Source organism: Gossypium hirsutum, chromosome A02 (genome assembly GCF_007990345.1).
Source record: "Gossypium hirsutum isolate 1008001.06 chromosome A02, Gossypium_hirsutum_v2.1, whole genome shotgun sequence".
Taxonomy (NCBI): domain Eukaryota; kingdom Viridiplantae; phylum Streptophyta; class Magnoliopsida; order Malvales; family Malvaceae; genus Gossypium; species Gossypium hirsutum.
In genome coordinates, this window is record NC_053425.1 from 12,103,886 (window position 1) to 12,129,521 (window position 25,636).

Genomic DNA, 25,636 nt, shown 5'->3' on the forward strand with positions numbered 1-25,636 from the left:
ATTTGTATATAAATAAGGCATTTGTGGTAGCTTGAAAACACACTTGAATTTGCTTAAGTAATTAAATTAAACTATTTTTCCCTTCCAATTTTATGCGTGTAGCATACTACCATTTTATTTCCATTTGCTTGTTTCTTTGCAAATTAGTTTAATTGTTTTCCAAATCTCTTCCATTCTAACTTTCGCCATTTTTCATTCAAATCCACTCCATATCCAATCAAAGCGTGATTAATTTCATGCTTCATTAAATTCTAACTTAGCTTTAGGCCGGTATTCTTTCTGCTCAAAAATCGTGAGATACGTATCTATACTAAAAATCCTTCCAATCGGTATTCATTATTTTTTCCTAAATATTGGGATTGACAAATTTATCCCTTAAAATTAACTCGATTTCAAATAAAAAAGCACATTGGGTTGGAGTCGTATTTGCAGACAGTTGGAGAAACGAGTCGCCCGTGATGTATTCGGATCTCCGAGAACAAATCAAATGAGACAGTGATCAAGTTTAAACGTCCCGCACGGTTGAGGTCGTTAATTCGAGTTGGGTTCTTTAGAGCACAAGGCTGCCGGTATCTTGAATGGGGAACGCGTGTATCTCGGTTAGATAATCGGTAAGGGTTGGTTTGTAGGTCATATCAGGACCAACTACTAAAGGAAGAATTGGTGGTTAGGACGTTCTTAGCCGCTATAACCAGCTTATTGTTTGGAGAAGAAGACTAATTTTCGAGGATCAGTTCAGAGATCGGAATTCACCGAGTCTAGGGTTAAGGCTTACTTTTTCTATTGTCAAAACTCAAATTCATTTTCTAATTTAATTTTACTTTCAATCTCTTTAATTGCTTATTTCTACTATCTTAATTATTTAATTTCTAGACAAAGGGAATCAGGGTAAAAACTTACTTTAACTCACCTACTGCAGTTCTAAGCTTCAGACTCAAACATCTTCCTCGAACCAGCAACAACAATTGCTTACAGAACATAGGATCAACATTAAAACTCATTTACATATAATTTATTATCATCTCAAAATCTAATAACTCCTATGAAAAGCTTTATACTTACAACTTATTGTTCATATACCACATAAAGACTTATTCTTTCAAAATATTTAACATGCAGAACTGTGATACTTACCCAGAGATGGAATGATCACTGATTAAACCAAGAATCATTAAATTCCAGTTTAATGAGGAAAAGATACCGTTGGATTAATGAAAAAGAATCAGAAAGTAGCATTGAAGGAAAAAGAAGAATCCTCTTCAAAACCCTTTTCACATATATATATGACTCATCCTAACTAGTGGAACTTAACAAGTGTCACATATTTCAGAATTTGTTTTCCTAATGGTTTATAGTTTCTGAGAGCAACATAAATGAGGATTATGTATTATAGATATCAGGTTAGTCTATCCAGTTGGTTCCTAACCAGATTACTTTACAACCTAACTAGCACAATACTTCAACTAACATGGCGTACAATACTTTTGGCGATAATTCAAAACGTACTTACCCCTTATTACTTAACATTATCATTTCCTTTAAATAGCAAAATATCCTAAAAAAAAATTTTCATTTACTTACATGGCAATTACTATACGTTCACACCTTTGCGCCAAAAGAAACATATGGACAGATTACACTTCGCCAAACAAATTATTTTTCCGTTATACGCCAAAATCTTAGGTTCGCCAAACTTAAGGTGTGACAATTTTCCTCCCCTTAAAAAAATTTCTTCCTCGAAATTTTCTAACTTTGGATAATTTCATTAAATAACTGAAACCTAACTTTTTGTGTCAGGCGTATACCACTAATTTGGCGGATTTAGAATTTTGCAGCTACCCACGTAAATTCAAACATTACATAACTTACCTTTTTGATAGATGTAAAAATTGTATTAGAGAACTTGAATAGTTTTCACGAATTAAACTTCTTGCACATGTTTGTTTCTATAAAGAATATACTCAATCACCCCTTCAAACACTTTTGCTAAATCAATTGAAACCTTAACTTTTTCTCTGCTTAATCTTTCTTCTTTATCTTCAGTCTCAACTTTCACAAAGGTAACATTTTCCTTCTTTTCATTTCCTTTCTTTTCTCTTTTTCATACAAAAATGGTCAAGACAAAAACTAAAGGGAGGGGTCAGAGACAAAATAACCAAAACACAATTCCCAGAAATCCCTTTTCCTGAAATTTTATCAGCTAAAAACAAAGAGACAAGGAACTGCTATTGAGAATGTTTGCCTCAATGTACGCCAAGGTTGTAAGCCAAAAATGTAAAATAATATTTCAAACTTGCAACTAAGAAATGACAAATTCATACGAGTCATCTATAGGCTTGAAAGTGGATTTGGCTTTCCTACATGTTGGTCTCTTCCTCGTAAATTTGTTTATTCTCACTATCAGCCAGTTGATTCAGAAGTGGCCTTAAAGCAATATAAATTACTAAAGAGGGGGTGAACACTTAAACTGGTGGAGACTATTACAGTTAGGAATGTCTTCCAATATTGTTTATAGAATCTAAGTCCAAACTATCGTTGGGCAACTGACCCCATTAATTGGTTAGATGATTACAATGTGCCTTCAGATTCCGAGGCCTGGCCTTTTAATGCTATGAGCAATCTAGCACAAGTTTTAATTGGGCGTATAAGGGAACCTCCCTTCTTTTTCTATGAAATTTGTGGGATTCATTCTCACTATTGGATAATCAATCATGATACTCTTTCTTCTTCTTCTTCTTCTTCTTCTTCTTCTTCTGCTGCTGCTAAGGAGAGCGCTACTACTGCCCCTCGAAGAAATTAGCAATGAAGAAAAATTAGAAGAGGCCCAGAGTAAGTGAGGGTACTCAAGAATCTGAAGAGAGCGAATGCCCACAACTAACACGGCATAAACTTAGAAAGGGGTTACTAACACTAAAAATTCTCCAATTCTAGCACTTTATGCAATTCTAATGAAATCCGCCCAATCTGTAGACTCTCCAACTCATAATGTTGATCTTTCACTAGCTGAGGTCCCAGCAGCAACTTTACTCTCAGAATAGCTAGTGGTTCCCACTAGTTCTCCTCTTTGAAGGTTTTCCACGTGTTCGTTCCACTCCACTTTTACTATCTCGTTATTTATACGGATTGATCCCAACAACTTTTATTCTAGCTCTCAATTCTTTCAATCTACTAATAAAACTAGTTCTTCATTAGATAAGGGTTATTTTGCAGCATATATGGCCTCAACTCCTCAAACTTTTCCTGGTATTCCTGAACTGTAGTTTTCTAAATCAGTTTATTAAATTCTTCAATAACATCTGAACATGTTCTATTACAAAATCTTTAGCGACGACCAACAGAGAAATCTTGCCATTACACATACCCCTTTTGCATAATGTAACAATCATACCACACTTCAGATTTGTTACGATCAGAAATAGAAAAAATTGCAAAGTATTTCTGACATTTTTTAACCTATCCCCTAGGATTAATCCCGTCAAAAGTAGACAATTCTGTTTTCGGTCTACAAGCAAAAGCATTGTTACTTGTGCCAGAGTTAGACCCTTCTATATAATCGTTGTTTTGACAATGACTGCCATTTAACCCTGATAGAGTATTTGCTAGCAATCCAGGTTGATTTAGCTCATAACTATACTTTCCATGTTCATCAATAATAGTGACTTCAATAAGGGCTCTTACAGTTTCTTCTATTAGGAATAGCTACAGTGATTGAAGGTAGTTGGATGCTTGTATTAGCAAGTTCTTCGGCAGGGTTCTAACATCACTATGGGTTTTCCTTTTTGCATCATCAACTGTAGCATCCTAGACGTGCAAAAAACTTGATTTTCAGAGCAGTTTATCATTATTTTCAACTAACTTGGCTTCAATCCTTTTTCTTTGTTCTTCCCACCAAGCTAGTATCGTCTTCTCAACTGCTTTTAAACCAATTTACAGTGCTTGCATTTGTTCCTGTAATGAGTTCAACTTGGTATTTTCTACCATTTATTTCTTGTTTCTGGTTCTTGCCAGTGTAAAGGTGGATACTAAGCTATGAATATCAATTGTCACAGAATTTGCTGTACAGGTAAAAGGTTCGAGGAAATGAGAAGAATGAAGAAAGGATCAGAGAGCATGGTAGAATTTAGAAACAAAAAAGGTCTTATATTTCATTTATAGAATTCTCAGTACATACGTGCACTATATGTAAAAAAAAAATGCTACTACATAGCAAAATTTAGCAATTAACAACATATATTGAGAAATAGAAAGTGATTAAATATTATTTCGAGGATATATTTATATTTTTTATATAAAATTTAAAATACAAATGATGTATAACATTTACTTTCTCAACTTAATCACTTCAATTAGAGTTGTATTTAGTTTTTATTCCAATTTATGTAATAATTTAATTTAATTTAATTTAATTGATTCTTTATTTATTAACTTCAGTTTATTTCTCAAAATTCTATTCAACTTTTAGAACAGACTCTCTGAAATCAACTGATGAGTGAAGAAGAAAAACAAGATTGATGTTTCAAAGTAAATGTTGGTTTTTAAGCTTTAGTTGGGCTTCTTACTTCATTAAACCCTTTTATATAAATTTGGACTTGATTTTCTTTAAACTTACAAGCTAATTTGGGCTTGTTAATTGAATTAAAAATAGGCTTAGTCTAAGATATTGTTTAATATAAAATTTAATATTTTGATGATTAAATTTTAAATCTTTTGATAATTCGTAATAAAAATCAGAATTATAAAAAAGTAATAAATAAATAACTATTTACCGCTTAGCATAATAATTTCATTTCATTTCTTTTAACATTATAGTATCCTTTAAACCATATATCATCCTATAACCAAGTGTAGAAATAACACTCTTTTAAGAAAAATAAAGATATAAATATAAAATAAAAATTTTATAATTCACATTGTGTAACAAATATATTATAAAATTTTATATAATTAATAAATAAAACTTTGTTTGAATTGATAAACTACAAAAGTTAAAAACTATAAAAGTTTGGGTTTTTTTTATTGTTATGTTTTATATAAAATATAAAATGATAAAAAAATCATCAAATACAATATAATTTGTAATGTTAGAGTTGTGTGACTTAAATTCCTGTTAAAATAAAATACAAGTGGCAAGATAGGGGTTCTACGAGGGCAAAGGCTAGTGCCGAAGTGAAATCCATATAGAAGTTTACTTCCTCTATTTGATGTTGATTAGAATAAAGTATTTTAACTTTACTGCATTACTTTTATTTGACTTTCATTAAATATAATTTTACAAACCTATAAATAAACGTAACCTATATTCCTATTGTAAAATTCGAATTTCGACATAGTAAATTTTATTCTTCTTTGCTCGTTGTTTTTTCCCGAAAGGATTTCCACGTAAAATTTTACATGTTCTTTTCTCTCTTTCTTTGCAATTCATTGTCATTATCGGCGTTCAATTTTTCACATGTAAAGTAAGAGTATTTTCATCAATACTCAATCGATTTAATGCTTGATTGGCTCATGACAGTAACTTAATCAAGTGCTTAATATATAGTATGAATAAAAGAAATGGGTAAACTACTTAATTAGCCACTGAATTTTTGCAAGTTCTTATTTTAGTCACCTAATTATGACAATTTTTAATTTGATCACTAAACTATTCGAATTTATTTTTATTAATCACTGTGTCACTAAGTTTGAAACAACTAGATGATGCGGCCATTATAAACTACATGAATGGTCACTCAACTATGAGAGTGTTTCTGTTTTGATAATCCAACTATATAAAAAATTATTTAGTCACTAATGTTTCCAAAATTAATTTTTTTAGTAACATGCCATTAAAGTTATAACAAACGTTGGACATGGCCTTTTTTTATTGGTCTAATAACAAATTTTACCATTCAATATTTATATGTTCTATCAATTTAGTCTTAATTCTAAAAAATATCAATAAATTTTAACTCTAAACATTCTTACTAGTGTTTGGCTCTAGAAAATTTTTTAATAGTTTTTTATTTGACGCTAGTAAGACTTGAGTTTTTTAGGCACAAAAGAACCACTATTTTAACATAAAAATTTACAACAAAAACAATAATAAACAACTTTCTGACGATTTATTATCTCTTTGGCGTCGGAAACTAAAAACCTTTGAATTTTCTAGTGTCGAAAAAACATTGTTTAATCTAAAGTGTTAAAAAAAAATTTACCAACAGCTTAAGATTTTTTGTGGCATAAGAAACTAGAAACCTTTGAATTTTATTGCAGTGAATAACACCACCTAACATGAAATTAATATATTTTGTAAATATTAAATGTTAAATTTTTTAAATTTTTTAAAAAGTTGAACTAATTTATAGATGATATAAATATTGAATGACTAAATTTGTTATTAAAGATATGGTGACTAAAAAAATTTAATGATTAAATTGAAAATTTTTTATAATTAGATAATTAAAACAAAAACATTCTCATAATTAAACCATCATTAATATAGTTTATGACAGTCATGTTATCCAACAGTTTCAAATTTAATGGCTAAAATTATAAATTTAAATAATTTAACGATAAATTAAAAATTTTCACCAAAATAAAACACAAAAAATTCAGTATATTGAAGGAAATTAACGTGGTATTCGTTTATCCTTTTTGGAGCGGTCGTATAATCACCGTTGATAAAAATCCGAATTTTGGATAACATATTAAGTAATGTAGTCCTCTCCACATGTTAATAGGGTGCAGTGTAGTGCTTTTTGTCCCTGTGCATCCGTGAGCCACACATTAATTAAATTTTTCTTTTTTCAGAAAACACACATTAATTAACTTTTATTCTATACGCTATACATGTTAATAGATTTGCTCCTAAATTTGACAATTTTCTCATATTAATCCCTAAATTTCTTTTATCATATTGGTTATTAAGGTTGGCATGTGTTATATAGACTGGTCTCTACATTAACACCGTGTATTTTTTTAAGAATTTGTTGATGTGGATAAGTATGGGGTTAAAATTTTATTTTTTATATATTCAATTTTTTTGAATTTTTTTCAAAATTTAAAGTTTTTTTTTAATGTTTTAAGAAAAATGAATCTACATGTCGTCCCTTTATTTCTTCACGTGTCGCTCTCATACTTGTCCACATCAGCATATTCTTCAAAAACAAATTGTGTTAGTGTAGGGATTAATATGTTTAGTGGATGTCAATTTTAGGGACTAATATGATTCAAAAAAAATAGAGGTCAATGTGAGAAAAGTTGCCAAATTTAGGGGTTAATCTATATATTAAGCCTTAAAAAACTAACGATGTTAACAATAAAGACCAATTTATGTAAGAGATGCCAACTTTAGGAAGTAATGCGATAAAAAAAAGTTTAGAGCCAATTTGAGAAAAGTTACCAAATTTAGGGGTCAATCTATATATTTAGCCAAAAAAAAAAACTAAAGTATAACATTCCTTTGAAGTATTAGTTATAAGTTTAAACTTTGATATTGTATTTTTTTTAAGTAGTTTTTTAATTTTTACATAAATATTTATTGAAAAGAATATTTTAGTTATTTTCTACTGACTTTGATCCAATTAGAGGGAGATATATGCGCTCTTCTGGTTCTAGCCTAGCCCACAGGATTATGATAAAAAGTTCACTGTTTTTGGATTTATTCAAATTAACTTTTTTTCTTCAAAAGAATTTGTTTTTGGATCATTCAAATCAAATTTATTGGTTTAAAGTTTTGCTACTTTTTTTTTAATAGTGAAATACTCATTAAGTCCTTATCAAATTTGTCAGTTCCTTCAATTTTTTTTACTAACTAAATTCTGGATTTTGTAAAAAAATAATTCCAGCATAAAATAAAATTTATCATATTATTACAAAAAAATGTTTTAACTTTTATAAGGGAAATTAGTAAAATTTAAAAATTTATCACAGTATTTAGAATATATGTCTGCATTTAAAATTTCATGTAATAAATGTTTTATATGAAATAGAAAATTTGAAACTAATAATAATAATCAGATTATGGTAAATTCATAATATGCGTGAAAAATAAAATTATGTAATAAATATGTCTTTTTAAAAATTGATATAAATAATAAATGAGGTTTTAGCTTAATGGTAAAATATAAATCATAAATATGGAAAATTAAAGAGACATGGATTCAAATTTTATTGTGTGTATATATTTTTTTATTTTTTATTTTTGTAAAAGATATAAAATGATAAAAATTCCCTCAAAATAGTATAATTCACTTTGTAAAGTGAGGATATTTTTGTCTTTTCTAAATTGAGTTGATACATGATTAACTCATGATATCAATTTAATCAACGGTTTATGATAAATTAGAAATTTTATCACATGAGTATGCGTATAGAAACTACATATTTAGAATACAAATATATGTTTAAAAATAACATACAATAAATAATGAAATGTATGGTTTAGAATTAATTAATAATATAAGAAATATGTATGATATTAAAATAAATAAAATTAGATTAAATTGTAAGTAAAACTAAATTTAAACATATGAATATATCATTAAGAATACTAAATGAATACAATTATTTATCGTGGTGTTGTTATCAATGCTAAGTTGGTATCGAATTATTTTATAACATCATCTCAATTTTATTAATATATACAATTGGTAGAGTAATAAAGTGTACATAATAAAATTAAATTGTATAAAAAATAACTTTGGTCGAGTGATAAATTTAAGGTTTTATTAATGCCAGTGATGTGAGTTTAAATTCCTCCATATGCATACCTTTTGTTGTTGTTTTTTTTTAACTAAAAACACTAAAATACACTTAATTAATCTTATTTTAGACACGAATAATTTCTCTAACCGAATTGGTACTTGGTTAATTTATAACACCAACACAATTAGAAACTTAAATAATATTACATAACACATATCTATTGGATTTACAGTTTTGAAATTTCTTTTTTGTATTTTATATCTTGTTTGATAAACTGAAAAATTAAGTATTGAAAATTTAAATCTTGAAAAATTATGTGCTCAACTTAAATTATAAAATCTATTTGGTATATTATTATTTAAAATTAAATACGAAATACAATTAAATTCTTTGGTAAATGTAAATTTTAGAGGTAAATTATTTAAAGGATAATATTAAATACTTAAAATAAATTAAAATTTTCTACATGTAAGTAACTCCTTTATCTACTTATCATTTTTCACACTTTTTTTATTTTTAAAAATATATTATATGTTTTTTATATCAAATATGGTTAAAAAATTTAAATTAGTGAATATATTATTTTTTAGTTGATTTAAACTTTTCAATAAATTATCAAACAACACCTATTTTTTATATATTAAAAAAACTGTTTTTTTTATAATTGTTGAAGGAAAAAAAATTTATAGTTAAATAAGTACACATTTTATTTTCTTTAATCCATGAATATCCTTAATTTTAATAGACATAATAAAATTTTTTTTTGAAGGTAGAAGTAATAATATTTTTTATTTTTAATAATTCAGCAATTATACTTTATATGAGATTTGATATGACAAAGGTAAAAATTTTGCTTATTTGGGCAATTTTTGAAGAAAATGGTATTATTAATAGGAACATCAACAATAATAATATAAAAATATGGTATATAGTATAAATTATAAAAAATTATTATAAACTAATGCACAAATGTCATGGTAATTTGATAGTAACTATAACATTGGAATAATTTAGAAACAAACCAAAGATGCATCAACTTGATCAAATTATTGAAATATGCATTCTAGCCTTGCTATCATCAAATCAGCTTAATGATGAACACTGATCAACAAGAAAAAACTACCAAAAGCCCCAAGAGACCTACCGCATCAGTGATGCACAAAGGGAAGTCTCAAATGATCTATCCTCCTCATCATCATCATCTCGAATCTATAGCCATCACTATGATTTATTATGATAAAGTCTTTCGAGAACGGTTCCTAAAAAATCGGGTGGCACCCTTATATTGACAAATCTCACATATACATCAAAATATGACTAATAATTGAAAGTAAAATAAAATCACATATACTTTCAAAGAAAACAGACTAAACAAAATAAAAACCACAAAAAATATAGACAAAAAAACCATAAAATTATAGAAAAAATCACGATAATATAGACTAAAATTAAAAATAAAATAAAACTATAAAAACCAACTCAAAAGTTCACCCACTACTACAATTTTATTTGTTTGTTTACTATTACAATCACAAATTTATTTGTTGAAAAAATCTCATCTAAAATTTTAACTAAACATATGGGATTATGAAAATTATCAAACAAAACATAAAACTATGTCAAAATTACAACAAATTTTCTCTATCAGTTTAATTTTTGTATTTAAATTTAGATAGATTAAAAAAAAGTAATCACAATAGTTAAAATTTTAAATAATATCTTTTGTACAGCATTCATATCAACGTAAAATGACAATTGATTTAAAAATTAAAAATATTCTCACTTTAATTGAAATCAAGAATTTTGGAATAAAATCATCAAATAAAAATAATTCTACATATTTTTATAAATATATCTTTTCACTCGAATGCCTAATAATTTAATGGATATAAAAATACTTGCTCCAAAAAGTGCAATAAATTGAGAAAACTTTTAATATATTAACAATATAAAATAAATAAAAAATGATCAAATATATATTTAATATATTAAAAAAATTAATATTAAATATATTTTAAAAAATTAAAGTACGAAAAATTATTTAGTGAGACTTTTAGACTCCATAGTAAAATTAAGAGAATGACATGCGGGCATATATCATAGAATATGGTTAAAAAATAGATACATTATTCTTTCAACTAAACTCTACCAATACATAATATCCTTCATTTTAAAGATTAAAAGTTAGTTGGGAAGTGAGATATCATGTTCTATGAAATCTCATTTTTGTTTTCATTTTAACTAAAACTTCGTTAATTTTCATTTAAAAACAGAATTCTACACAAGTTAATATTATAATTTTTGTATTTTAGAAATGATTTCAAGATATTATTTTCTAAATTTAATCTAATATCAATTATTTTTGAAAAATAATTAGTTTGTATATCAACTTTGCTTGATGTTTCGTTGTAAAAAATAACAACAGAAAGGAATTGACACAGTCAACTTTTGTTAACGCAGCTCAAACACAATAATCCCACATCGACAAAGCCTTGCCTTGTGAATAATTTTATTCAATAGTTGCCTAGATCACCTATTGGCTTAAGCTCAATTTACCATTACATAAAGAAATAATTACAGCCCCAATACCAACCTTGATTGTCACAAATCACTCACTCAAATACTTTATAACACAATCATTTAACTCTTCAAAAAATACCTAAAATTGTGTCACAAAACACAGCAAAGTTACACTCCAAAACTACTCTTGATGTGTGGCATAAAACAACTTATTTATAGGCCTCTTCAAGTGGTCAATCAATAGTGTTTTGATAGGCTTTAAACTTCTATTTAAAAGTTGAAATTATCTCATTAATTATCCTGAGTATTTATCAGACAAAAATCTCCATAAATCCATCTTTTAGCTACTCCAAAACTCTCTCAAATAAATATGATATTTATCTCTAAAAAATAGCATTTTAATAATAAGACTCTCATACTTATCCAATCACATCAATTAATACAGCTGATAGCCTCTCAGCTTCTAACTTTGTCAAATATGGCACATCTAAGTAGACCGAACTTAACATAAACGAAACCTATTCAAGACCAAAATCGATGACTCAAGTAGAAAAACAATTTCGTTATAACATAATATTATGGAATGAGCAACAACATTAGCAACAATCATGATTTCAAAATTAAAATTATATATTATTATGTTTTAATTTCATAATCATATTATGAAATATTTCAAAATTGATGAATAATTTTAAGAAATAATTAAATATAGTTTAATTAATACGCCGGTAAAAAAAATAGTATTCTATAAAACAATGGTATAGATAAAGGTTACTATGACATTTAAAGTTTAAATATATATATTGATAACAATAAATATACTATATTTTAATTAAAAAATTTTATACCCTATAAAAAAACTTTCCAGTTCCTTAAATTAAATAGCTAATTGTATAATTTAAAAAATGTATCCCTTATTTATATATATATTTCAAAACTAGTTATATATTAAAAAAATCGGTTTGAATCCTATGATTTGAATCCTATGTGATGGCTTGTTAATCAAAGTGTTCACTATTATAGGTGTAGCATGAGTTTGAGTTGCATTAGTCGTGTTTATTATTCGGGCTTTGTTCTATTCTTGTATTTAAAAATTATGAATTTAACTTGAAAATAAATAATTAAAATAAAAAATTAATTTAAAATAATAGAAATTCCGGCTGAGTGTCAATGTATCTAGTATTAATTACGAATATTATAATGCTTTCGTGTGGTATTCAAAACTATAAAAGCACTTTAAAGTCGGTGTCCAACTGTCATCTGCTCTCAAATATAGCCTTTGCTTTTAAACGGCCGTTATGCCTTTTCTCTCAATAACGGTGCCCTTTTCAGTTTTCCGTCAATTTCTACGTAACACGTGACTAAGCCACTCCCCCATATATCTACATCATCATCATCCATCATACTATATATCTGCATGGCATGTCATCATGCTTTTTCTTCTTTTCATTTCTCTATATAAATTATCAGATGATGGATGGAGTAATGTGAGCATGTAGGCATCCACGATACATGATGGGTATGCGATAGATTCATTTGGGTTAGGGTTTCCTGTATCCAGCTATTCAACATGGCGTCACTTCAGCTCAAATTACATTTATAGCCTCTATGGTCCTATTACCTAGTAATTACTATTTTTTTCATTCTTCAATATTTATAAGATTCCTTTTACGGGTATCTACAAAAAATATTATTTTATACAAAAAAATAATTAAGCGGTAATTTTTTGTTTTTTGTAAATTTCCTATTCCATTATTAGTTTAAGTGGTAATTTTTTTAAAAAAAATTAAAAATATTTTAATTATTAAATTATTTTTTAGTGGATGGATATAACGTAACTCATGTTCCCTTAAAAATATAAATTAGTCTCTCTTTAGTAGTAAAAAGTTTTCAACTTTAATATATTATTATTTAAAACTTATTATGGAAAAAAAAATTAAAAATATATATTATAAAAACTTTGAATGAAGCAGTTTTAAAATATATTTTTATAATACTTAATTATTTAAAATATTTGAGGTCAGAATTCAAAATTTTGACTTAAAAAATGTCAACTTGATAATTTAATTGGGACAAAAGGACATTTGATATATTCTTTATTAAATTTTTCAGCAAAAAATAATTTATTTATTATCATAAATATTATTTCATTATACGCTATACAAAGATATGTTAAAGTTTATTTAATCAAAAGGTATTAAATTTTATTTTAATTCATTCATATTTATAAATGATTAATTTAAATTTTTTAAGTTCATTTATTATTTTTTTAGTTTTATATTTTTTTAAGAATTACAAATATAAACAATTTAACATAATTTTTAAAATTTAGCGTTATCATTGTACATGTGTAAAGCTATTAGATACATGTTAGCGTCTTTTTCTATACCATTACGAGCTTATAAATTGGGGAAGAGTATTTAGTATCTACGACTTGAACCCTAAATCTTAAGATGTCAACACAAAACTTCAATCGCTTACGGGGTGTTTGGTTCCTAGAATGTAAAATTACCTCTAGTAATAGGATTATCGGGTACTTAGTATATTACCGGATATGTTACGTTATCCTCTTTGGTTCATTTAGCCAAGATGTAATGTTTTCCTACCGCTGTTCCCCTCCCCTCCCCTGTTGCCATTTATCATCGTTGACCCCTCTCATCTCGCTATTCATCCTCGTTGACTCATCCGTTCCCATCTCGCCATTCAACATCGTTGACCCATCTGCTCCCATCGTGAAAAAATATTTTCCTCCCCTCCTTGTTGCCATTCATCATCACTGATGTCTCCTCTCCTAATGTTCATCATTGTCAACCCATTCGCTCTCATCCCACCATTCATCACCGCCGACTAATCCACTCCCCTCTCGCCATTCATCATCGCGAAGCTCGACCCTCACCCCTATTTTTTCAACAATATTAAAAGTATCCATTTTTTCCTTCTTAATATTGTAATTGAAATTATTAGGATTTTTACACAAACATATATATTTCTTGTTTTTTTAAATAAATATTTTTTTGCATATGTATGTCTTGGTGTTTTAATGTTTTTTCTTTGTTCATTTGGTGCATTATTTTATAGCAACCGATTGTTGGGAATTTATTTTTAAGAAAATTTTTTATTAGAGAAATGTATTTTTTAATCAAATTGGGGAGTTTAGTATTTATTTTATCATCTAATTTTATTTTATTTAGTTCTATTCTATTCTAATTTCCATTATCCCTTCGAGTATAAAGAATTGCTTGTTTCACATCCTCATGCTAACAAATAGAATAAGTTGCACAAGGATATGCATTTTCTGTTATAACATTGATGGACTAAAATTTGTTATTTTTTTGCATATTGAACTGATGCGTACATGATTAATTGACAAAAGGTTTTCTGTTCCAAGTAAATAAATCAAGAGGTGCGGAACATAGGTAAGCTACTTCTAAAGTTGATTATCTTATTAATGAAATTTGATTTGTATCATTTGTTTGACACCTTCTTGGTTCCGCTCGATATTTTCTGCAATATCAATTTTGGTGCAAGGGAAAGGACATTGTTGATGACTTGATATAAAAAAATCATTGATTTGGGTTTTTGAAATTGATAAAGATTTTGTTTTAGTAATTAGGAGTTTTTTTCCACTAAGAAAAATATCAATGATGATCAGAGTGTAGATTTTGCAGCTTAAATAATAGTTTTACACCAAGTTATTTTGATGATATAAACATGCAATTTGCATTATGATATACCTGGCACTTTTAAGTCTAAAATATATGATCTATGATTTGAATTATGTTGGTGTTGCTACATGCTAATTGGGTGTGAATTAATATATGGTTGAGGTTGAAAATAATAAATATGGGGTAGAGTAACACATTTGATTTAGTTTAAATTTGCAAAATGGGTTATGATGGTGTTCATTGCAATTTATAGCATAAAATCTCTTATTATTTTTGGTACTTTACATAAATTTACAAATGCCTTATGGTCTTTGAACAAGCTTTCTTCCTTTGTTTATGGATATTACGTTTTTAATATTGTAGGAATTTTAAGGAGTTTGAAGGCAAGTTAGGTCTTCAAGAAAACAATATTGACGGACAAAGAAGTTTAAGGACAAATGTCTTATGGTCTTTGAACAATCTTTCTGCAACACCCCTAACTCATCTCCATCGTCAGAATATTACGACAATTAACAAGTCAACTAATATCTCAAAACAATTCAAAAATCAATTTAAATATTATAAATCATTATCCATTCATTATTCATAGCATATATACAAAAAGGGGACTTAAATCGAGCCTACGAAACTCAAAAATTAGTTTCGAAACAAGTAGGTACTAATCTTAAACAAAAAAAAAATGTATTAAAAATTGAAAATATGAGTCAAATGGTCGTGTGTCTCACATGGCCATGTGGTAGACCGTGTCACAAATTGTGTGCCCAAAATTTCTTCAAACTCAAGCCAATTCATCTACAATTTCTTAGACTCCATGCCAAACCTTTACCATCTCATAAACTTACTCAAAAAGTACCAAAACATACCAATTTACATACAACCTATGTGCCTAACCAATATGCCACAATTGACACGACAATTCAAATATGAAACATCAACCATTCATGCCATTCAAGTCAATCATACCAACATCAACAATTACCAACATTCATTACCAAAATATGCTATTACCTAAACATGTGTAAAGCAAATCAAAACTTGACCAACAACACCTCATTACCATGTATCAAATAGGTACTAAACATTTAATACTTCAAAGTTTCATACAATCTCATTCACAACCAAAATACCAAAAACATGATCATTAACTTGCAAATAAACATCCTATATACATGCCACAAGTAACCAACTATCAACCTTCAAAATTCTACTGAATCAAGTTGATTCGATTGACACGTTCTGAACGTCTAAAATCTACAGAAAGATAATAATTCAAGTAAGTATATCAAATACTTAGTAAGCTTATGCAATTTAAACTTCACTTACCTTAATTTTTTATCATATACAAAATTCAATTTGAGATATAATTTAACTTATCAAAATTCAACCCACATTTTTAATATGAACATTCATTAGTATTTTTGTTTCCAAGTAAACCAACTTGAATATCATAACTGAAATATAATAGTCATCTAGCCAATCTCACAGATATGTCTCCAAGACCTTAATAACAAACCTTTCCGATAAAATTTCGTAAAAGACTTTAGTATACAGATGAAAACAGTAATGTCTGGTTACCTAATATGGTCAACCTACATGGTAAATTTCCTGGTCAGGGCTTAATATTTTTGTATTCTCGAGTTCGCAATAGATGCTGGAACTTGGAACCTATTTTTGTGTTCTCAAATCTGCAATGTATGTAGGAGCTCGGAACCTAATCCTGTATTCTCGAGTGCGTAACGTATGCAGCAGCTCGGAACCTATTCTTGTATCTTGAGTCCACAACATATGCAGGAGTTTGAAACATGGTCAAACTCATATACCTGTATATGAGCATTTACTAATTTCATTGGGAAATATCTTGAGATACATCATAATTCCAACCCAACAACAACTAATATTTATAGTCTTAATATAATAGATAAAGATAAATGAGTGGATTCATAGTGTATGAACTTACTTGTCGAAATGGTAACGGTTCAATTATCAGAGACTAATTGACAATATTTCCTTTTCCTCGTACGTCCTCCGGTCGTTGAGATTCTCGATCTAAAGTATAATTTGATTTAATTAATCAATCCAAACAACATAAAGCAACATGAAAACATCATGTTCCAACTCAATTTAATTTATACTAAAAATTCCTCAACTTTTACATTTACCACAATTTAGTCCGCCGAAACTATTATAATTCTCACATTTAAGTTTCGATTTCAAAATAAATCTCAATTTAGTCCTCCAACAGTCCAATAAAACACAAAAATTCATAATTTTCCTACACATTTTGGACTTATTGCATTTTAGTCCCTATGTTCAAAATTAACAATTTTTTACTTTGCAAACTAGTCCATTGACATATCTAAGCTTCAAAACTAACCAAATAACCACAAAAGCTTCAAGAAAACATCAATTATAACTTTAACAAACTTTAACAGCTTCACGAAATAGCCCCTGGGTTAGTTAAATTAAACTCTCGAGATTCTAGAAACATGAAAATTACAAGAAACAGACTAGAATAACTTACTCAATCCAAAACGAAAGCTTGAATACCCAAACCTAGCTTTTGCCCCTTTTATTTTCGTAAGAATATGAAGAAGAAACAAGTAAAATAAAAATGTTTTCCTTTTCGTTTTTTTTATTTATTTTATAATATAAATTATAACACATTTTAGCTAAATAAAATCCCACTTATCGTCCATCATTATTAGAAATGATATATTTACCATTTAAATCCCTTAATATACCTTAATCATGCTCTTTAGTTCATAAAATCAATAAAGATCAAATTTTATATATTTTAACGATTTAGTCCTTTTTCTTTGATTAACTAACTAAATGTAAAAATTATTGAACCAAAATTTAATAAGACACTTAAATAATTTCATAAATATTAAATAATTAATATTTATTGAATCACACGTCGAAGTTGTGGTCTTAAAACCACTGTTTCCGACACTACTAAAAACGAGTTGTTACACTTTCTTCCTTTGCTTATGGATATTATACTTTTATTATTGCAGGAATTTTAGGGAGTTTGAAGGCAAATTAGGTTTGCAAAATATATATATTGACGAGTAAAAGAGTTTAAGGGGCAAATGTCTTATGGTCTTTGAATAAGCTTTCTCATTTTGGACCAAACATGGAGTATCTGCCACTTGATGAAGATGATGAGGATGAAGATGTTGGGTTCAGTAATACTTGATTATTGTTTACAAATGTAAGGGATGATGATAGGTATATATGGATGGTGCACTTTTGCCACTGAACTGTTTGTCTAATTATGAATGTCAACTCTTACTATTTTTTATCTTAGTTCTTATTCCAATTTTTCTTTCTTTTTAGATATGGATTACATAATATAATCTAATATATATTTTTTATGTAAAGTCAGTAAAGTATAGTTAAATTCAAAAGAATAAAGACTTGTATTTTCTTCATATAGCATTCATAATGTCATCCAAATGGCTAAGAAGCTGTTAAGATGAATGAATGCATCTCAAAACCTCTATACTATAAATTAATAAATTATATAATGATTTAACAACAATATTGATTTACCAATATCTATTAGACTTTACTAAAATTTATAAAACTTTATCTATATTTCCAAATTTTCTAAACCATTACCAAGTCTTAATAATTCCCAGAATTTCTATTGTTTTGGCAGTATATTTAATGATTTACTAAAATTTCTAAGGGTTTATCAAAATATTTGATGAGTTACAAAAATTTCTATTGTTTTACCAATATTTATGAGACTTTATCAAAAATTTTTAGGCTTCACCAATATTTCCAATTTTTCTAAACCTTATACCAAATCCTAACAATTACCAAAAGTTCAATGGGCTTATCAAAATATCTAAGAATTTGCCTATATATCTAACAACTGACCAAAATATCTAACAATTTATCAAAATTTCTATCGTTTTACCAATATATCTAACAAATTATTAACATTTCTATCATTATGTCAATATTTATGAGACTTCACCAAAATTTCTAATATTCTACCAATATTTCCAAATTTTCTAAATCCTATATTAAGTCCTAATAGTTACAATTTTTTTAAAGATTTACCAATATTTCTAAGGATTCCCAAAATATTTAACGATTTACCAAAATTTCTAAGGATTTACCAAAATTTCTATCATTTTACCAATATTTATGAGACTTTACCGAAATTTTAAAGATTTTATCAATATTTTTAAATTTTCTAAACCTTATACCAAGTACTAACAATTACCAAAATTTCTATAACACCAAAATATCTAAGGATTTACCAATATTTCTAAGCATTTACCAATATATCTAAGGATTTACCAAAAATTCTATCTTTTTACCAGTATGTATGAGACTTTACCCATATTTCCAATTTTTCTAAACACTATACCAAGTCTTAACAATTACTAAAATTTCTATAACTTTACCAAAATATCTAATAATTTACCAAAATTTCTAAGGATTTACCAATATATCTAACAATTTACCAATAATTTTAAGGATTTTCTAAAATATCTAATAGTTTTCCAAAATTTCTAAGGATTTACCGATATATCTAACAAATTACTAAAAATTTTAAAGTGTTACCAAAACATATAACGATTTACCAAAATTTTCAATGTTTTATCAAAATATCTAACGATTTACCAAAATTTTTATTGATTTACCAATATTTTCTAAATTTCTAAACCTTATACCAAGTTTTAACAAATACCGAAATTTCTATGGCTTTGCCAAAATATCTAAGGATTTATCAATTTATCTAACGTTTTCCCAATATTCCTAAGGATTTACTAAAATATCTAATGATTTACTAAAATTTTTAAGGATTTACCAAAATATTTGACAGTTTACTAATATTTTTAAAGATTTACCAACATATTTAACAATTTAACAAAATTTCTATAAATTTTACCAATATTTCCAAAATTTTTAACTCTATACCAAGTTTTAACAATCACTAAATTTTATTACTTTACTAAAATTTTTGTGACTTTACCAATATTTCTAATAATTTAACCAAAAAAATATGAGTTTACCAACATTTCTCTACATTTACCAAAAGATCTAAAACTTTACCAATATTTTTATCCATTTACCACTTTTTATACAGATATACTAAAATATGTAATATTTTACCAGAATAATTAACATTTTCGACTTACCAAATTATCTAAAACCTTACAAATATTTCTATCAAATTATGGATATTTATATGGATTTATGGAATATCTAATATTTTACTAAAATTCTTAAAAACTCTACAAACTTTTTCTAAGTTTTTATGTAGAAACGCCAAATTATTTGGTTGGCCTAACATTTTTTTTATGCTTTAATCATGGACAATTATTTTTAAAAAGCTGAGTAAATGGCACAGGTAACGCCACGTGTAAGATAAAATAAATGCTAATAATTGATTTGCTTAAAAGGGGTATCATCTATCTATCTTAATAATCAACTGTTAAAAGGTCGATCAGACGGTCTACAATCCGTGATCAGATGTACTGCTTTCCTTTAATGAACATTCCTTTCATGGTTTACTGTTGTAAGTGGAATGTTTCTGCATTTCCAAAATCTATTACAATTCAGGATGGCATGCTATATCAGTATTCAAATAATTAATCTGGAAGTATATCAATTTATTTTTCTTTTAATATTTTATTTAATTTTAATTTTAATCTTATATAAAATATGAGATAAATTAGAAAAAAAATAACTAAATAAAATGAATATATGAAAAGAAACACAATATAAAGCGATTATTAATGCATCAGACTTTATGCATAAAAAAATAGAAATATTTATAAAAAAAATTAAATTAGTATGAATAATTATTTTAAAAAAATCATATTTACATTTGATATAACAAGGTATATGCTTCCATCATAAATTTATGTCATTTTTAGTTTAAAAACTAAACTATTGTCGTCATCAATTTTTCATTTTCCTACTATTTCTAAGTTTTGGGTTACGATTTTCCCCATTAATGTTTCTGTTAATTGTTATTTAATATAATTTTAATTACAAATTAAAATATATTTCTTTTTAAATTATATTTCCTAAATGTATTAAAGAAATTCATAAAAATAAAGCGTAAACTAATCATTGGCTTTTATTTTCATTTATGAAGTTGGTTTAAAAAGGGTGGTACACGTATTAATGTTGTTTAAATTTCTCTCTTCTCAACTGTTTTTTTTTTATTAGAGATAAACGTTGGATCGAATTTAGTAAAAGACTATCGAGTTGACGAGTAATGTTTTATCATTCTAACTTAATTTAATTTTTTTTTAAATTGAGTTGAGTGAAATGAAATATGAGTCGAATCGAATTGAATGCATAATAAATTAAAATCTCATTACAATATAACTAATTTCATGTTAGAGCACGTAAATCTTAAAACTATATATATTTGAAAACATTTTCAAAGCAAATAAGAAAAAGAAAACATGATAAACTTGAATCATTAATTAACTTATTTAGTTCCACAAATTATTATTTTAAAAAATTTTAAAAATTCTTTATATATGCTTTAGATTTTTTTTATAATTTTTTAAAAAATATAAATTTTAGAATTTTTATAAATATTTTAATTTAAAATTTTCTCTTTTTTTGTAATTTTTGTTGAGAATGACCAATTTGTTCATTTTTAAAATTGACAGGAATCAAAAAGATATTTACATTAATCTGTTATTTGAATTACTCAAATTATTTGAATTATAAAATTCAACTCGACTTAAACTCGAAAGTTGAATTACTTATGAGATAGTTTTTAACAAGATTAATTTAATCAACAAAATACTTCTCAAACAATTTTCTAGAACAACTTTCCACTGACCTTTTAAGAACAAGACATCGGAATCTGGAATTTTTTACCATCGGCGTCGTTCCAACTCTGGATGGGTTATTTTCATAATAACCCCCCGATCATTATAAAACTATTCATCAAGTTCTTCCACTTTTTTATATTTACCTTATTAATCCTTTCCATTTCATTGTTTTCAAGATTTTCGAAATTTTATCTTCATAATTACAATAGTAGTCCCCAATATATTAACAAATTTTTAATAAAATGTTTTTTTTCCTTACAAATCAAATAATTGGACAAATAATGCTTAAATTAGTTAAATTAATTATGAAATTTCCAGATTTTATAATACAAAATGCATTTCTTAAAACATTAAAAAAATAATTTTGTAAACATTCAATAATAATATTAAAAAAATTGTTTCTAAATTTTGTAAACATTCAATAATAATATTAAAAAAAAATTGTTTCTATGTTTTGCAGAGCTCACGAATTAGTATAAAATTTAAATTTTATTTCTTAACCTATTAAGTTAAATTATGTTAATTTCCAAAAATTTTATATGATGTATGATATCCCTAAAGCTTCAACATTTAGAAAAATATTTTTATTTAAAACATCAATCTTAATTTCATTTTAAAAAACTCTACTTATAAATTTAATAGATAATAAGAAATAATTGTTGTAAATTTATAACGAAATAAATAAAATAATAAAATAATTCATTTAATAGCGTAATATAATATGTATCATATTTTTAATTGAATTGCGGTGACCTATAATCCCTAAAATATGCCAATAAATTTTTATTTATAAAATACAACCAATAATTTAAAAGATACCAATTGATGATAATTATTTAAATTTCATTCACATTATATTATCTTTATTGTATTTATACATTTTAACTTATACAAAATTTAAAATCTCAATTAAATTTTTATTTGATAAAAAAACTAGTATATGTATATATGATTGTTATAACCCTTTCAAAAATTTTTAATTAATATAACACAAAATAAATTAGTATATAAAATAAACACAACAAATAATTAATAAAATTAATACGAAAGATGACAAAAAAACATAACATAAATGAACGAATACGTGGATCTATTTGCATTAATGTAAAAGTTGTACATATTTTTGTAATTTTTATATGATCAACATTTTAAAAATTCAACCATCATATCGTATATGTTTGATTTAATATAAAATAAAAAAATAATTAAATTTATAATAATATTTTAAACATAAAAAGAATACAAAAATTCATTAATTTTTTTTATTGTCTTTGCTCCCTCCCTTTTCTTTTTTCTTTATTTTCACTCCCTCTTCTTTTATCTCTTCCCTCACCTAATGTCGAAAATAGGAAACAGGTAGAGGTATCCAAAATCTCCAGTAATAGTGTAAAGAAGAAGAATAAAGCAATTTCATGTGAATTGGGGATTAAGAAGGTTGATAAAATAAATAAATAAATAAAAATCAACTTTCAGATCTATTTTTCTTTTTTGTTGAGTCATTCTATATTATATACAGACATTCCTCATGTTTTCTTTCCATCAATTTCAAATGCTCATAGTTAAATTAAAAAAATTACAGAATTGAACAAAGCCAATAAGACGTTGAAAAATGGATCGTCATACTTTCCTAATATTATATTTGAATTTCTAAAATATTTTATTTTGAATTCAACTCATTTTTCTGTTTCATTATTTGTTTACAATTTCAAAGTTACAATCAAAATCTAGATATCAATATCTGTTTTTATTTTTTATATTTATTTTATCTAATATCTTATTCATACTTATTGAGTTTTGAAGTTCCTGGTAATAATTTTTTCCTTTTTTAGAGGACCGAGTATTAAATTTTAAGTAAGTGAATAGAGTTCAAATATTTGTATAAGTATAGCGGACTTTAATGATAAATAAACGGAAAATTATTTGGATTATTGTAAGCGGAATTGAAAAGCTTCACGAATTGGATGAAATACTGTCATGTGTCTTTAAAAAATTAAATAAATGAACAAAGAGCATTGACAGGGGTAAGTGAATTTTTTTGCTTTAGCAACTACTCTTAGAGTTCAATATCCTCTGTTGACAATCTTTTTCTGTTGGCAACCTCCCTAATGGGGTTGGAAGAAATTGAATACGGATAGTTTGACTCATTGAAATCTTGGTAAGACGGAGTAGGTGTGTAACACCCCTTACTCGATCTGAGCTACGAGATGCCACATTCGTTGTCTGAGCAACTTTAGTTAAACAAACATAATTTTTCCATAAATACAACAATTTCTTCTAAATATATGATTATTGAATCATTAAATCATTTCATATTTCAAACTAGAATTTATACGAGCTTATGAAAGCTCTATTGATAACCTGGAACCGTTGGAGGACAAAAATGCAACATTTTTAAAAGTTTTCAAGTTGATGTCACGACATCAATGGTTCAATGTTGCAACTTCCAAAATAGTATACAAGCTTCCTTAACCGAGGACCAAATTGCAAAGCTCTCTAAACTATACTAGATGGACGTCACGACCTAGGGGTTCAACATTGCGACTTCAAAGGATGGTGTTGCGACATCCAATGGGTGGTGTCGTGACTTTGAAGGCAGTAGCCAACTTTTCAACCTAAGGACCAATTTGTAAAAAAATTTAAACATCATAAAGTCGACATCGCAACATCAAATAAGAGACGTCTGGACAAGATAGCCTAGTGTCGCGACATTTAGGCTATGAAGTCGCAATATTCACAATAGCCCACTAAGTTCCCATTTCCATACAATTCATAGCTAACATAAGACTACAATTGAACTTGGTCATTCCACACCTATGATAGATCATTATACAACTTTAATTCAACCAATACCATTTTCATGCATGACCAATACCATTTTCATATAAGCACAATCAAAATACCATAATTCCACACCAATTTATACCAATTAAAGCTTATGACATTTATACCTAAGTCTAACATTTAACTACACCATTTCCAAACTATGCATTAAATTCATCTCGTCAATTATTTCAATTTGTAACTTTTCACATACCAAACTCAAGCAAGTTCAAAATCATCATTCATATTAGCACCAAGCTTGACCAAACTATGCATCAATTAGATTATAAGTCATGCTAAACACAAGCTCAACCATTACCACCACTACAGCAAAATAGGTTTTTAGCGGCATTTTTTTAGCGTCGCTAAAATTATTTACGACACTTGTAAACGCCGCTAACATTTTGTGGCGTTTATGAAAAAAATGCCGCTATAGAACATGATCTTTAGCGGCGCTTTTCTCACAGACGCTGCTAAAGAACATGACCTTTAGCAGCGTCTTCCCAAAAATGCCGCTAAAGAACATGACATTTAGCGGCGCTTTTCTTACAAACACCTCTAAAGAACATGATCTTTAGCGGCGCTTTTCCCACAAATGCCGCTAAAGTACATGACCTTTAGCGGCACTTTTCTCACAAACGTTGCTAAAGAACATGACCTTTAAAAAATTATTTTAATTAAATAATATTTATTTCTATGATAAATATTATATTATGTTTAATTTTTGAAATTTGAACTTTAAACTATATGCTTTTAAGGATAAATAAAAAATATTAATTAAATTAAATTTTCTATTAAAATTTGAACTTTAAAACTAAATATAAAAATTAATGAATTTAAATTTAATACATAAACATTGATTTAATATGTAATTTAATACATAAAAAAACACATAGACACACTCACAAAGTATTACTATTTCTAAAACAAAATTCATTCTAGTGAGAAAAGAATGCCAAATCATCATCACCTCTCATTAATCAAAGAAAAAGATCAAAAAAGAAGAAGAAACAATATACAATAGAGGGTTGGTTCAAGCTTAGATGAAGCCAAAGTATTGCAATGCCTGCATATAACTTAGAAAAATCCTTTGATGCTTTCAAGTCAACCGCCAGAGAATCC

The 25,636-nt window shown here is 26.8% G+C and overlaps 1 long non-coding RNA gene across 1 annotated transcript; it reads right to left on the reverse strand.

Annotated features, from left to right (window-relative positions):
• Positions 1–16,351: 16,351 nt before the first annotated feature.
• LOC121216019 (uncharacterized) lies at positions 16,352–17,503 on the reverse strand. The gene is made up of 3 exons (XR_005911984.1): positions 17,392–17,503; positions 16,828–16,916; positions 16,352–16,690 (listed from the first exon to the last, which is right to left on the reverse strand). It is a non-coding gene; the product is annotated as an uncharacterized lncRNA (long non-coding RNA).
• Positions 17,504–25,636: the final 8,133 nt, after the last annotated feature.